This window comes from Corvus brachyrhynchos, unplaced genomic scaffold, assembly GCF_000691975.1.
Source record: "Corvus brachyrhynchos isolate BGI_N302 unplaced genomic scaffold, ASM69197v1 scaffold293, whole genome shotgun sequence".
NCBI lineage: Eukaryota > Metazoa > Chordata > Aves > Passeriformes > Corvidae > Corvus > Corvus brachyrhynchos.
In genome coordinates, this window is record NW_008237410.1 from 2109182 (window position 1) to 2122695 (window position 13514).

The 13514-nt window shown below is 35.7% G+C and overlaps 1 protein-coding gene across 1 annotated transcript in view; it reads right to left on the bottom strand.

The window, feature by feature from the left end:
• Positions 1 to 13514, bottom strand: part of MMP16 (matrix metallopeptidase 16) — a 176023-nt gene that overhangs the window by 93122 nt on the left and 69387 nt on the right. The window lies entirely within an intron of this gene.

Here is a 13514-nt window from a genome sequence, read left to right on the forward strand (position 1 = left end):
CCTGCTATTTCACTCCCCCCAGTAACAAAATATTTGTGACCCCATAAATCTGTTCTTTAACAAAAAAAACTTTTAAAAATTGATTCAGCCACCTCTTTCAAACATATCACATCACAATTCACAGATTCTGAATCATTACATTAATGAACGCTATCCGCCCACTACACCTTATAGTGTTTTGTGGGCTCTCTCTGCCTCATACAACACTTCTGGGTTTTATCTGTTTGTATATACACTGTTTTTTTACAGCCTAACACCAACCTACGTATCTATGTTCAGTTTTAAATTTATCTTGCAGAGTCCACTGTTTCAGTTTTATAGCAGGTTAACCATGGTCGTGGTGCACTCCCCTTTTACGAACACAGTGCAGATGATCATGAGGAATTAATTCATTATTAAGGTTCTCTTTGCTAACACTGAACGTGTATTACAGGTGAACATCGGCTCAGTGCAAGTAAAAGATCAAACTGACATTAATGATTGCGGAAATCTTCAGGTTATGAGTTCAGATATTTCTAATTTAAACATGTTTACCTTAAACACACATTTACCTATGCAGTTCACACACAACCTCAACAATCACAGAATCACAAAATCACAGAATATTCTGAGTTGAAAGGGACTCGCAAGGATCATCGAATCCAATACTTAAGTGATTGGCCCACAGGGATCAAACCCACAACCTATTTGTGAGCCCCACACAACAGGGAGATACAACATGACAGCAAGGTATAGAAAGGATTAAGACCCAGACTAAAGTCTTTCACCTTCACACTATCTTTATATACAGGAACCATTCAGAATAAGAACAAAAATTTGTTTAATAGATAGGAAAATGCTCTTATGTCCAATATAAATGAACTGCTACAATCAGTACCTAACATCCAACTTTACATACTCTTACCTTCTTACACTTTTCAGTTTAAGGGAGAACTTGTGTACATTAAGTGTGTGCAAGATTTGGGTAGTTACAGAAATAATTTAGTTTACTTGCCACTTTGCAGATGAAGCCTGTTCTTCCTTACAGAAGATAGCTCTGACAGGCCAGACAGTGCCTGAATGTTGGCAAGAGCAATGTAATATGTGGAAACAAGACCATGCAACTAAGAATTAAATAAGTTTGACACAGAGTGGATTGATTTCAGTGTAGTATGTAGAGTTTCTTTGAATGAATATTTACAATGAGTATATTTAAGAATGGGGTTATTTTCATATTCTTCTTCTGAAGTCAGTGATATCAAAACAAATAGGGAAGAAAAATAGTTCTGGGTAGTATGTCATGGTTATGTAAAATGATACCACCTTCTTGCCACCTTTTCAGCAAGAATTTGGTATGCAAACATAGAGCAGGGCTTTTTATGAAGCTCTCAGGTGCCAAGGGCAGACAAAATTGCTTGGTAGCCTTGGGAGGTCACCTATCATCACACAAAACCATCCCCACTGTGGCATAAATGAAGGAGTCAGAGGTATGGGCTTACAAGTAAGAAAATTTGCCAGAAGTTAAACCTTCAGATATCTGAATTAGAAAAGCTGTTAAGATGGAGACAGAAAAAATATCTTGGGGACTACTGCTCATGGGAAAAGTGGAGCAGGGAGAACAAACTGGAATCTTGCAGAGTGCCATTGCAGAGAAGCTTGGCAGAAAAGGAAAAGAGAGTTGGCTCAGAAACAGCAGGAGAGGACAGTATAGCCTTTCCCTATCTAAGAAGTCTTACAAGTTAAATACAGGATGTCTGAAAGCCACCCCCAATCATTAACAAAGGAAGTAGACCACCTGGGTCTTCCCTCAGCCTTCAAAATAGCCTAGAAGACACAGCCAACATACTGGAAAGTCAGATGACACTCTGAAAATAAGTTTCTTTTTGAAAAATCAGACAAATTGACCTCCATGTTAGACAGTGTTTGAGAGGTAGTAGCATTTAGTGTTACAAAATTCTTTACTCTGTCCTTATGAGAAAGGATTATGAAGCAAGAAAAAAGACAGCTAATCTAGTTCTGTAGTTTTCTGCAGGAAGGACAGAAAATTTTGAAGGACCTTGGCTCAGACTACTATATATCTGAAATATGCACCTCAGATTCTATTGTGTATAGCCCAAATGCTGTGAACTGTAGAGGAGAAGCTTAACTTAAAGCCCAGAATGCATAGGTGGGCAAAACAGTGAAGAGGAAAAGAAAGAGTTTGAGCAGGGAAATGAAAGAAAATCATTTTCTATCTGTCTTGTATTTTTGAGGCAAGCTATAAAAGAAATTATATCCAGAAGAATTTTCCCCTCCCCTCTACTGAAATTAGACTTAGTCTGCCTTAATGTACTTCAACAATGACAATGTCTTGGCGAGCCCCATCCTGAGGAAACCATCAGTCTTGGAACAAAGAAATAGTGAAGTAGATCCATCTAACATGTAATGTCTGGGATGCCAACAGGGACCCTTTGCACAGACTCCAAATAAGTGATATATTTCACTCCTTTATACAATTTAGGAAGATAAAATACTGCTACTTCAAGTCAAGTTTTTGGGCAGGACTTTCTTGTCCTGCTGCCAAATGAGATCCATGGTACCTCTCATGTAGCCACAGAAAAACACAGCTGGAACACAACAGGTTCCACCACTTCCCTCTCTAGTACAGTGCCTTAGTATCCTACTGCTGTGAAGTTTGCTTTAGAGTTGATTCCTTCTTGCTAGAATTTAAGCCTGTAACTTTTTATTTTACCTGCTGCAGGTAAAGGGAACCAATTATTAATTTCCCCTCTGAAGCAGCCTTTTATGTATTTGAACTTTCTGATGTGAGTCACTCTTTCTACTGTTTTAAAAATGAACTGAAGAAACCTCTTTTGCTTAATCATATTTCATTATCTGCATTAACCTCCAGAAAACTTGAAGCTAAAATCTATCCTTACTAAGCATCTGGTGGCACTAGATTTCTATGTTAGTTCCCACTGTTGGCCTATTAAGAAACACTGGAGTTTAGCTGAAGTGTTAGGAGTAATTCAGAAGAACATGGACACACAAATATTTCATTTAGGAAAGAAAAACAAAAAAACAGAAAAACCAGAAATAAAATTAGCCTAAAAATATTTTTATTCAGCAACAGAACTTCAAGACTTATGTCCTATTCATCTATACATTTTAAATTTAAACCCGTGATTTGCATATTTTACCCATCAGAAAAGTTCCTTCACCCTAATTCCACCTTCTGTTTTCATAATTGTAAAGAAAATGATAAAAAAAATCCATTGGTGATTAAATCTGTAGACATGATAGGAGTTTGTTGAGGACCTGACACTTCTGCAGGCATCCATGGAATCTGTAAGTGCTCAGCACATGAGCTGTATCACCTTCCAGATTTTGGATGTCATTGACTAGACACCTAGGGCTTGGGGTTTTTTTTCCTGACATGATGAAAAAAATCTTTTCATTTTAGTTTGTAACTGCTACTTATGCTATTCTGTGTGGCTCATCTGGCTATGGAACAGATAGCACTTTCTCACACTGCTGTATTTTTTTCTCCTCTATAGGATAAAGAATGGGCTAACTTAAAGTGTATTAAACACACCAAGGGATTTTAATCATTCAGATCTTTGCTAGTTTAGGAAGAAAGATTGATCTTAAAAACAGTATGTTGGCACCAAACTCTTATTAAGAACAAAGAGAACCCATTTATCATCATTAAAGATTAAACAAGAATATTATTAAGATAATCAGAGTTTCAGAGAGATTACTGATTTCTAAGATAGAAGAAAGCTTATCAAGAAATTATTAATGTTCCTGAATGACAGTACGTAGTATAAGCTACAGTACAATTACGGTCTATGAACCTGAAGGCTTAGTTAAGTAAATCAGTCTAATAAAGTAAATCAGTCTAATAAAACACAGATCAAAACAATTTCATAAACATCTTCAGTAGTGCAGCTGCATATCATTATTATTCATGTATTCCTGTTCCTTTTTTAGATTTTATCTGCAAACAGAATTCCTAACTGCACTGAGTAAAACTGTGATATTTCATAATTTCAAAATATTTTGACTTCTGTTTTTTAATACACTTCCACCAAAGACACTATAAGTGAAATGATTTAAAGTGTCTGAGTAATTCAGGAGCTTTATATTTTCAAAAAGTATACATTTATGAATCTAACTTACTGATCACTACAGGATTTAGTAGTTCAAGTGCTGATGTAATTTTGAAAAGCGATTGAAGGCTTTAACTATAGTAAGTATAAATAAGCTAGCTCTGGAATTACTACCCATATGACCAAATTATTTCTTTGTTTAGGTCAAATAATCATGGTTAATGGTGTGTTTTAATTACAGACCTACCTATGGCAGTTAATACTGACTTTTCAGTGACAACTTGATAGACAACCAGAAATAAACCAAAGTGTTTACACAGAGCATTAGATGAAATCTTCTGATGTTTTTCCTTCCTCTTGTCTTCAGTGACATCAGTTCCTCACCAGTGGTGTTTTTTTAACAGAACAGCCTGATGTGAATGGGTATACGGTGCATGGCATATATCTAGTCAGAAAAATACTTCCAAAAAAAAGCACCTAAGAACACATAGTCCAGGAGAGTCTAACCTAGTCTCTCAGCAATGTCTACAGAATGAAAAGAATTATGATAGATAAAACAGAAGTTTAATGGTCATGACTGGTTTAGTACCCACGGTTTTAAGTTGAGATAACTAATTCTTAACCAAAAAACCAGCTTGTACTTTCAGAGTACATTGAAGCTCACAAACAAATCAATTTCTTGGAAATTGTGTAGCAGTGTGGAAAAGATCTTAAATAGAAAGAAGCACCTTCAGACCAAGCAATTACCTTTTTTTTCACTATGAACATGCCAAAAAGAAAAAGTCAAAACACCAACTTGCAAAATTTAGTTCTCCACTGACATAAACTAGAAAGTGAACAACCTATTTTCTTGTCAATTATTGTGACAACCCCCCAGTAAACAATTTACATGTATCACTGGCATAGTCTTAGACACATTAATGATGGTAATCTTTACTGGAGATTACAAAATTTGTAGCAGGGACTTAATAATTCAGACAAAGCTGTGGGATGTCTAGGCTGCAGCCTGCACTACAGTAAATACTTAGATACAGTACTAGAAGTAGCAGAATTGACCTCATAGTGGGTCATGGAAGAGAATAAATTGGGCTTCACTGAGTGCAGTGTTGCTGCAGCTAGTCAGTTCAAAATTAATTGAGGCACCTCCACTGTTCTATTATGTATCTGCCTACTGTTTTTTTCTGTGTTCTAGCTACAAAATAGATGTGAAACTGAACAATCTTATTATATTAGTCTCCAACAGCACAAAACCAGATTTACCAACACATGATACTACATGTCAGCAGAGAGGTGACAATCTGGAATTTCCCCACTCACACGTATGGTGACAGAGATAATTTTAAAAGGGTATTCCTGTTCCCAGTGGGAGGCAGCTCAAGAATGAAGACTGCAGCCCAAGGCTAGAAGCTCTGCCTTGTAAGTGACTGATTCAAACTCAGAGTCCAAGGCATGACACAAGTAAAAAGGCAAAATGTATTCAAAACTGTGTGCTGAATTCCTCTCATTTGTAATTCAAGTTTAGTCTAAATAATCTAAATAATTTCCTTTACTGCCACACTTACACATGGGAAAACCAATGTAGCTTGAGAGCAGCAGAAGTGGGAGGTGTAAAAGAGCTGTCAGGAGCACCAGGCCAGAGCCGTTTACAGATCCCAGGCAGATGGGAATCTACCAGAGAGCAGCAGATGTGGGGTCTGCATATAGCACTGTCCTTCAGCGACTGAAATATGCTTGGAACTGAGATAAGACACTACCCAGCTCCAAATGCAGAAGCTACATTGTTTATTCACTACTTCTACTGTCTGTGTGGAGAGTGGGTTAGCGGTATAACAACTCTGACACAAATCCCTGGCCTGGAAAGAAACCCTTGATAATTTCCTGTAGCACATTTATAACTGACATCAGAATGTGGACCTTATTCATTATTTGCTCAGGGAAATTTTCTTCAATCACTAATAGAAACCTCTGGCAAAGTCTGGCAGAGACCCAGACAAGTGGAAATACTTCCACAAATAAAACTTCTAGTTCTAGTAGATATAAATACTCAATCATACAGCTCATGTTAAAGGACACTGTCTCTGCATCTTACTAGAATTTCTATAGCTTCTAGAAAAATATTAAGTGCTCTGCAGGGATAAGAATGCTTTATTGAATAGTCTGGCTGCATATGTCCTGACTGCTTCCAAAAAAAGGAATAAAAAGAAACTTCTAAGGCCATGAGGATGAATAAGGGACTGGAGCATCACTCCTATGAAGAAAGACTGAGAGAGCTGGGACTTTTCAGCTTAGAGAAGGCTCCAGGGGTATCTTATCTATGTACACAAATATCTGAAAGGAGGGAGAACAGAAGATGGAGTCAGGCTCTTTTCAGCAGTGCCCAGTAACATGACCAGAGGTCATGGGTACAAACTGAAACACATGAAGTTCCTTTTCAGGTCTAAGGAAACACTTTTTTACTGTGAGGGTGGTCAAACACTGGCAACAGGTTGCCCAGACATGCTGTGGAGCCTCCATTCTTGGAGATACTCAAAAGCCATCTGGACATGGTCCTGGGAAGGGGGCTGGACAGAGCTCTTTTTCCACAATACCTATTCAATAACACCTTTGGTTTACGAATTTCAAACTAACTAAGAACATGGGTGCAACTCTGCAACTTTTTGCCTGATAGCTAAGCAATGGTATACGTCCAGAAAGAATTGCTGTCTACTTCTTTGATAACCATAATATTGTGGGGAATGGAGATTGCTCACAAGATTCCATAACCTCCAGTCCCTTTAAGACTCAAATCTTTTACTTTTTTTGCCTCTTTCTGTCCCTCTCTGTGTATCTTCTGAGAGGTTACTCATGTTCCTACTTGGAACATCCCTGATCTTTCCCAGGCTTAGATTTTTCTTTTTCTTTTATGGTTCTCTGTGGCTCATTATATGTAGCCGTGGAGTTTATTCAGATGCCTGGATCCCAGAACACAACGGACCAGATCAAGGTGATGGACATACAACAAAAACAATGATGAGCCTGGAGTCAGGGCAATTCTGGTTGAACCAAAGGCCCATGAGGAGTTCCTTGGAGAATCATCACTCACTTTTTGGTAGCAAAAATGAGTGACACCTCCCAACTTTCCTCATCACAGCATTGCAAGCATTTAGACAAGGCTTTGAACACATCAATCACTATATAAATGCAATTGCAGTTTGGTGATATATCAAAGAAGGCAAGAGTTCCAAGTGAGTCTTTCACTACACTCCAGAAGATCACCCCGCCTTGTCATTGCCTCTTTGACCCCTACAGCTTTGCAATACTTCACCTGCAAGCTGATTATTTTGGTCTAATCCAAATATGTATTGATGCCATAATTTTGACTATGCTTAGCATCACAACATTTTAGGGTAGAGTTGTTTATTCTTAGAAAAAAAGCAAGCAAGGAACTGAACAACTAGGGAAACAGAATTTGCCGCTTAGATCTTACAGCTTAGTACTTGCTTGAACTTCTGTTTCTTCTGGTTTAGATTTCTCAAGAGAAAGCCTATCTCCCCTCACACACATATTCTAAACAATCAAAGCAATGCATTTAATCATGAATTCATGAGGACTGCCTCATTGCTTCAATCGCCATCCTACAAGCAGCAAAGTCCCCGAGTGGTTGGCATTAGCTGGAAATGACCACATATTATTTTAGGTTTTGAGAATATCATTGCAGGCAACCATGTAGTCTAAAAGGGAGGTATTTGCATCATTAAAACTTAATAAAAATATACAGTTTTTCCTCATGGGCTGTCAAATCATTAGCAGCAGCAGCAACACCAGAAACAGAAACTGTATACTACTATAAGACTGAAGTAAGAAATCTTGGTTATTTGGTATTTCTGTCTTCTGTGGTGCAATTATAAATTACATGCTGCCGTGTGAACCAAAACAAAAACAAAACCAGCAGTGTATTGACCAAAAATACAGTAATGATCACTTTCCTTTTTTTATATCCCAACAGGTTGTTTGAAATAATTTTAATAAAAGTAGTAAAACTTTGTTCTAAGACATTTATGTAGGAAATACATAAACACATAATGTACCAACAGATGGTGGTGTGCTGCTTTAAAAAGGCTTGTGGGAAGGTAGTCCGTTGTAATAAAAGGAAAAGGTCAATCTACAAAGTTCCTTTGGGGAAATGATTGTTCAAACCATATTTGGCACTTGGTATTTGAATCCATTAGATAAAATAACTTTACTATTATAATTTATGCAGTTTCAATTTACAACACTGAAATAGATGAAATGCAACTTAAATATCTAAAGGAAATGTGACTTGAACAAACTTTTTTTAATCCATATTACCTGAATTTAATTTTCCTCATTATAATAGGTTTTTTCTCACTTTATAAACATAAGAAACATCATAGTTTGAATCACAGAAACATCCACTAAATGTCTACATAAATGTTTCCTGAATAAATAACAATATCATGAATATTCTCATATTATGGGTTAAACTAAAACTGCATTAAAGCAAAAGGATAGAAATGCAACAGCACAATGCATATTTTTTGTTGATTTATACTTCATAGGTTTTTTACTACACCTTTATAGATAAGAGTGCATGTAAATTCATACTTAACCACACATAAGCAGTGTTTAAAAGTTTGTGTCTGTAAAAAACCAAACGGCTGTGCCAAAGTCAAGAGCAAAGCTGCCTCCCGTGAAAACAGGAGGTATTTAACTGAACCAGTTAGTTCCTTTATTTGGATGAATATAATTTTTACTTTCATTTCTTTCTATGTATTTTTAAGCAATTAATGATGTCATGACTATTAGCAACATAAACTTTTATAGCACAGTATGTTTGTTTACCACAGTCAAAAGAGTTTTTAAATGTAAATATATAAATATATGCTATATCTACTTTTAAGCTGAAACTATTCTTTTTTTTCCTTCTGCTTTTCAAAGTCAGATATCTAAGATGCAAAATTTCAGACCCTGCAATTCCTTGCTGGATGTCATTGCATATTTTAGAAATAACTCCTTTTTTTGACTGGTCTAAGATTTGTGATATTTACTATTATAGATCTTTGAAAAATCTGATTTATGTTTTCCTGCAGAAATCTGTAGACAGAAGATGAACACAGATTTTATAAATACATAAAATTGATGCATGATACCAGTTTGTCATTTCCAAGGGAGACAAGAAGAAAATGTAATGAACAAAAAATGGTAATACTGTCATTCCCAAATTACTTTCTTTTGTTCACATGGTGGAATGAAAACAAAATTAAATACTACAACAGAACATTTAAAAGAAAAACCCCAGAACATTTGAAAGGAGTCTATGGAGCTAATAAAGAAAGGAAGTAAATTCTGTGAATTGTATGATTTCTTCATGAGGAAGAAGGACAACATTTTAGTTCAGCCAATTCAGCCACTGTTTTTCAATGAACACAATCAATTCAGCTACATAATAAATGTATGTGATCAGAGGCCTTAAGGATGAAAAGGCAGTACAGAAAATAGCTTGTCCTCTATCCCATATTGTTTTAGTTTCTGACTTATTCCCCAGTTTTAAAAATGCTGGTCCAGTAGAAGAGGTTCCATGGGATATTGATCTATAATTAATGTTTCCCACCCTCATTTCCAGCACTTCTTCAGAAAATGCCTGTGGGAGATGACTCTGCCACAGGGAGGGAAGGGATCATTTAGAACTTAGCACTGCCATTTATACATGCTTGCTTCTAATGATTCTCTTTGATAATTTATGCAAATTACACCTGTCCTTATTTTCCTCTGGTATATGTTGTTCAAGTGAAGCCAGATAGTGCCCTAGAGCTACAGAGGTAACAACAATACTGGGTAAACATTTTTACCTTTTTTTATTCATCTTCAACAATGATCACATATCTTTCATTAATTCTGTTTTAGCAAGAATCACAATAGATGAATACAGTAGCTTTTCTGTATAGAGTTCAAATCTTATTTAGCAAGAAAAGGTGAATTCAGTACCGGAATTCATAGCATTTAACTCCTGCCAATGATGTTAAGGTGAAGGAAAAAGGACAGAAGATATAGAGGAAACTATCTTGCTTGCTATAATAAAGACACATAAATTAAAAGGTAAAATATTTCTTTTCCCTGAAACAATGACTGTGTAGATTAGTGGCAAAATATGACCAACTCAGGCTGGCTGTATTAGCCTCTTACTTTCATAAAGACAAAAAAATCCTTATACATCATTTGATGTCTATTTTGCTTGCAGTACACTAACTCACCAGCTGTTTGTAAGCCTCCTGCGCAGCAGAAAAACTGAATATATTTCAATACATCTGCAACTCTCCTTTTTATGTCACCCTCTAAACTCTATTTTTGTTAAAGGGCAGAATTACAAAAATAGAAGGGGGGAAGGGGAAGTGGTAGATTAATTCATGTGAGGGATGTGGCAAGGTGATTCCTGCAGGCAGAAAGGGACATAGAGTAATTGCTTCAAAGCAAGCCACAGGATTATCTTTTATTAGCTCCCCTATGGGCTGTGGTCATGTGTTTTGCAATTTTAAAATGTAGTAGAACAATTCCTGGACCTTAATTAGGACCTGATGCTGTGAATTCCTGAGTGCTCTCAGTAGCCATAGGTTCAGATGGATGCTTAGAGCACTCAGTACCCAGCTCAACTCAATCAAGTGTCACTACCAACCAACAACAAGATTAGGATTTATCCATACTTTTATATGTATTTTATATGTAATTTATATGTATTAAAAAAAAAAACTTGCTTAAAGAAAATAATTTCCTTACACATACCACTGGTAATATTTGCAAAGTTCAGACATTTTAGAGGTTGGGGGTTTTTTTATAAATACATTGGTTTTCTAGTTCATGCAGATAGAACCAAAGTAGCAGAAAAGGCCAGGGAAAATTGTATGTGCATGCTTTTCTGTTTTCTTCTTCCAAAAGACATGGTCTTCCATGAAATTAAGAAGGCTAATATGCAATTCAAGTAACCTAGTGCATTTTGAAAATTACATTTGCAATCAATAATTATCACAGGCCCTCATAGCAATGTCATTAGTATCTTAATCCTGTGAATACAATATTAAGCATCCCAAGCAGCAGTTTATTTGATATTCGTTTGTTTTTAGTGTAACCTATGTTATTTAGACTTGTTCTACCATAAACTAGAGGCAAAATTAGACCTAGTTTTATCCATTCAGATGTTAAATCCAAATTTCCAAAAGTATGTATACATTTTTTAGAGGTTCAAAGTGCAAGTGAGAACAGATTTTGTGTATTTTAAAGACAAAGGTGCTTACAACAGTTTACCTGTGTATGCATATATATGATCCAGAGAAAAGTTAAACTTTTTTTTTCCAGTTTTGGTCTTAGAAAGAAGAAAAAAATATTTTAGGATAGTAATTGAGTTAACAATTGTTAATGAACAATCTGAATACTGTATTTCTCAGCTCCTACAGGGAGGAAAAAACCTTAGGAAAAAGGAGCAGTATACGTTTTGATGTACTGAAAACCAAAAAAAAAAAAACCAAAAAAACAAAAAAAACCCCACCAACACAAAAAATAAGGAAAAACAAAGTTAAAATAGAAAGAGAGAAAGAGTTAGGAATCAAATTAATCCTAAATTTTGCAAACATCAAGCTCTTCCACAGATTAAGGTACCTCAGAGCTGCAAGTAAGGAACCCAAAAAACCTCTAAACTGTGACCCATGTATACTGAACAAAAAAGATTCAGATTATGGTTGATGTTACCCAAACTGTTTCGGATTCATTGTTCTAGTCCATCCTATTCCAAATCAGAACAGATACACAAGATATTTCCAACTGAGACCTTCCAGTAGGTGGTGGACATCATGGAACAAGTATTCTCATATTGTTGTGCTGTTTTTCTGTATGACAGCCAGAGTAGAAATAATTTTAGAAACTTGGCAATGTTTTTTACCTTTCTACAGGTAAGAGATAACAGTATGTTTTTACACTGTTTAAAGGTGATGATTGTATGATAAACATCTGCAATATAAAATCCATTTTTATCAAGAGCTACTTCCTTACTTACCTTAAAATTCTGCAACTGACCATCGTCATACCTATTCTAAGGTTCATTTTTCTTAATATACGCTTGCCACTATAGTTTTTTCTATAAGCAATTTTTCATGAAAAGTAATCTTTCTTCTTTCTTCCCATCTAAGGACTATCGAGAAAATTTATATTAATTCCATCAGCTAAAGGTTGATTTTCAAAAAGCAATTTTCACTTTAAAGTTTACTGTCCACTTCAACTGATCCACATTGATTTTTGAAAATAGAAATACAACTCAGTCTATCTTTTCTTATTCTTAAGGCTGATCCTATTTAGTCTTCTTGAATGAAACAATATTAATAGAGAACCTTACAAAATGCCATTCCCATACTCAAATTTCCTTTCACACTTTTCTAGAATTCTGTCTTTTCTTGATGAATCACTTTCCGAGATTAAGTTGTCAGAACCTAAAAAAAAAGTATGTAAGAAAATAGTAACAGAATATTTTAATGGTATTAAAATATTTCAAGATTTTTAGAATTGTTTTTAAATGTCCTAACATCTTCCTTTTGTAGCACACTGAATGGCTGTTTTTGCTGAGCTGTCTAAAACACTGCCCAACTCTCTTCCCTCACTGGCTACAATTAATTTAGAAATCTGCAATGTGTGTGAAGAATTCAAATTATCCCTCTAGCATTACCCCATCAGGACTAAATTTCACCTGCCACCCTCAATAAATTGACAACCATTCACTCCAATCCACACTGAGAATTTACTACAGCACTCAGCAAATAACTTCTCTCTCTCTCAATTCAAAATCTCATCATAAACTTCTCAACAAAGTCTGTAGGAAAAGGTCTTGCAAAAGTAGCTAATTGAATAACTTTCAAATTTTAAGAAATTTTCTTTTCACTGGGAAGCTGAAAATCAGGATGGAGTGTATTATTTCAAAGTAGAATTAATTTGGGAAGTTTTATAACTTTTACTATGGAAGCAGGATGAGCAACAGTCTTCTGTGAGAAAAGTTTTCACAATTTTCCTCCTAGAATTAATGATCTTCTCAGAGATAATATTTTTTTCATGAAGAGGAGGATGTGATGGAATACTGGTACAATCACCATGGCAGTAGCTATTAGATTTGAATTTTTGGATATCATGATCTAGAAATCACCAGTTTGTCTTCTGTGCCTGTTCACCTTATCTCATTCCAGAAAAACACATGAGGCTGTGACAGCAAAGAGGTAAAGCTTTCCAAAAGCAAAAGCTGTATATTTAAGTGATAGCATCACAAGACTTTGGGAGGTCTGGCAGTTGATGCCTCCAGGGAAGAGTGCAGTAGCCTTAATGAAACAAAGCAGGACATAAATCTGCAGAGGGACTAATATAGACCAGTTTGGGGTTGGAAGGATCTGGAAAAGACTCATGTGGTTTTAGTGAGCA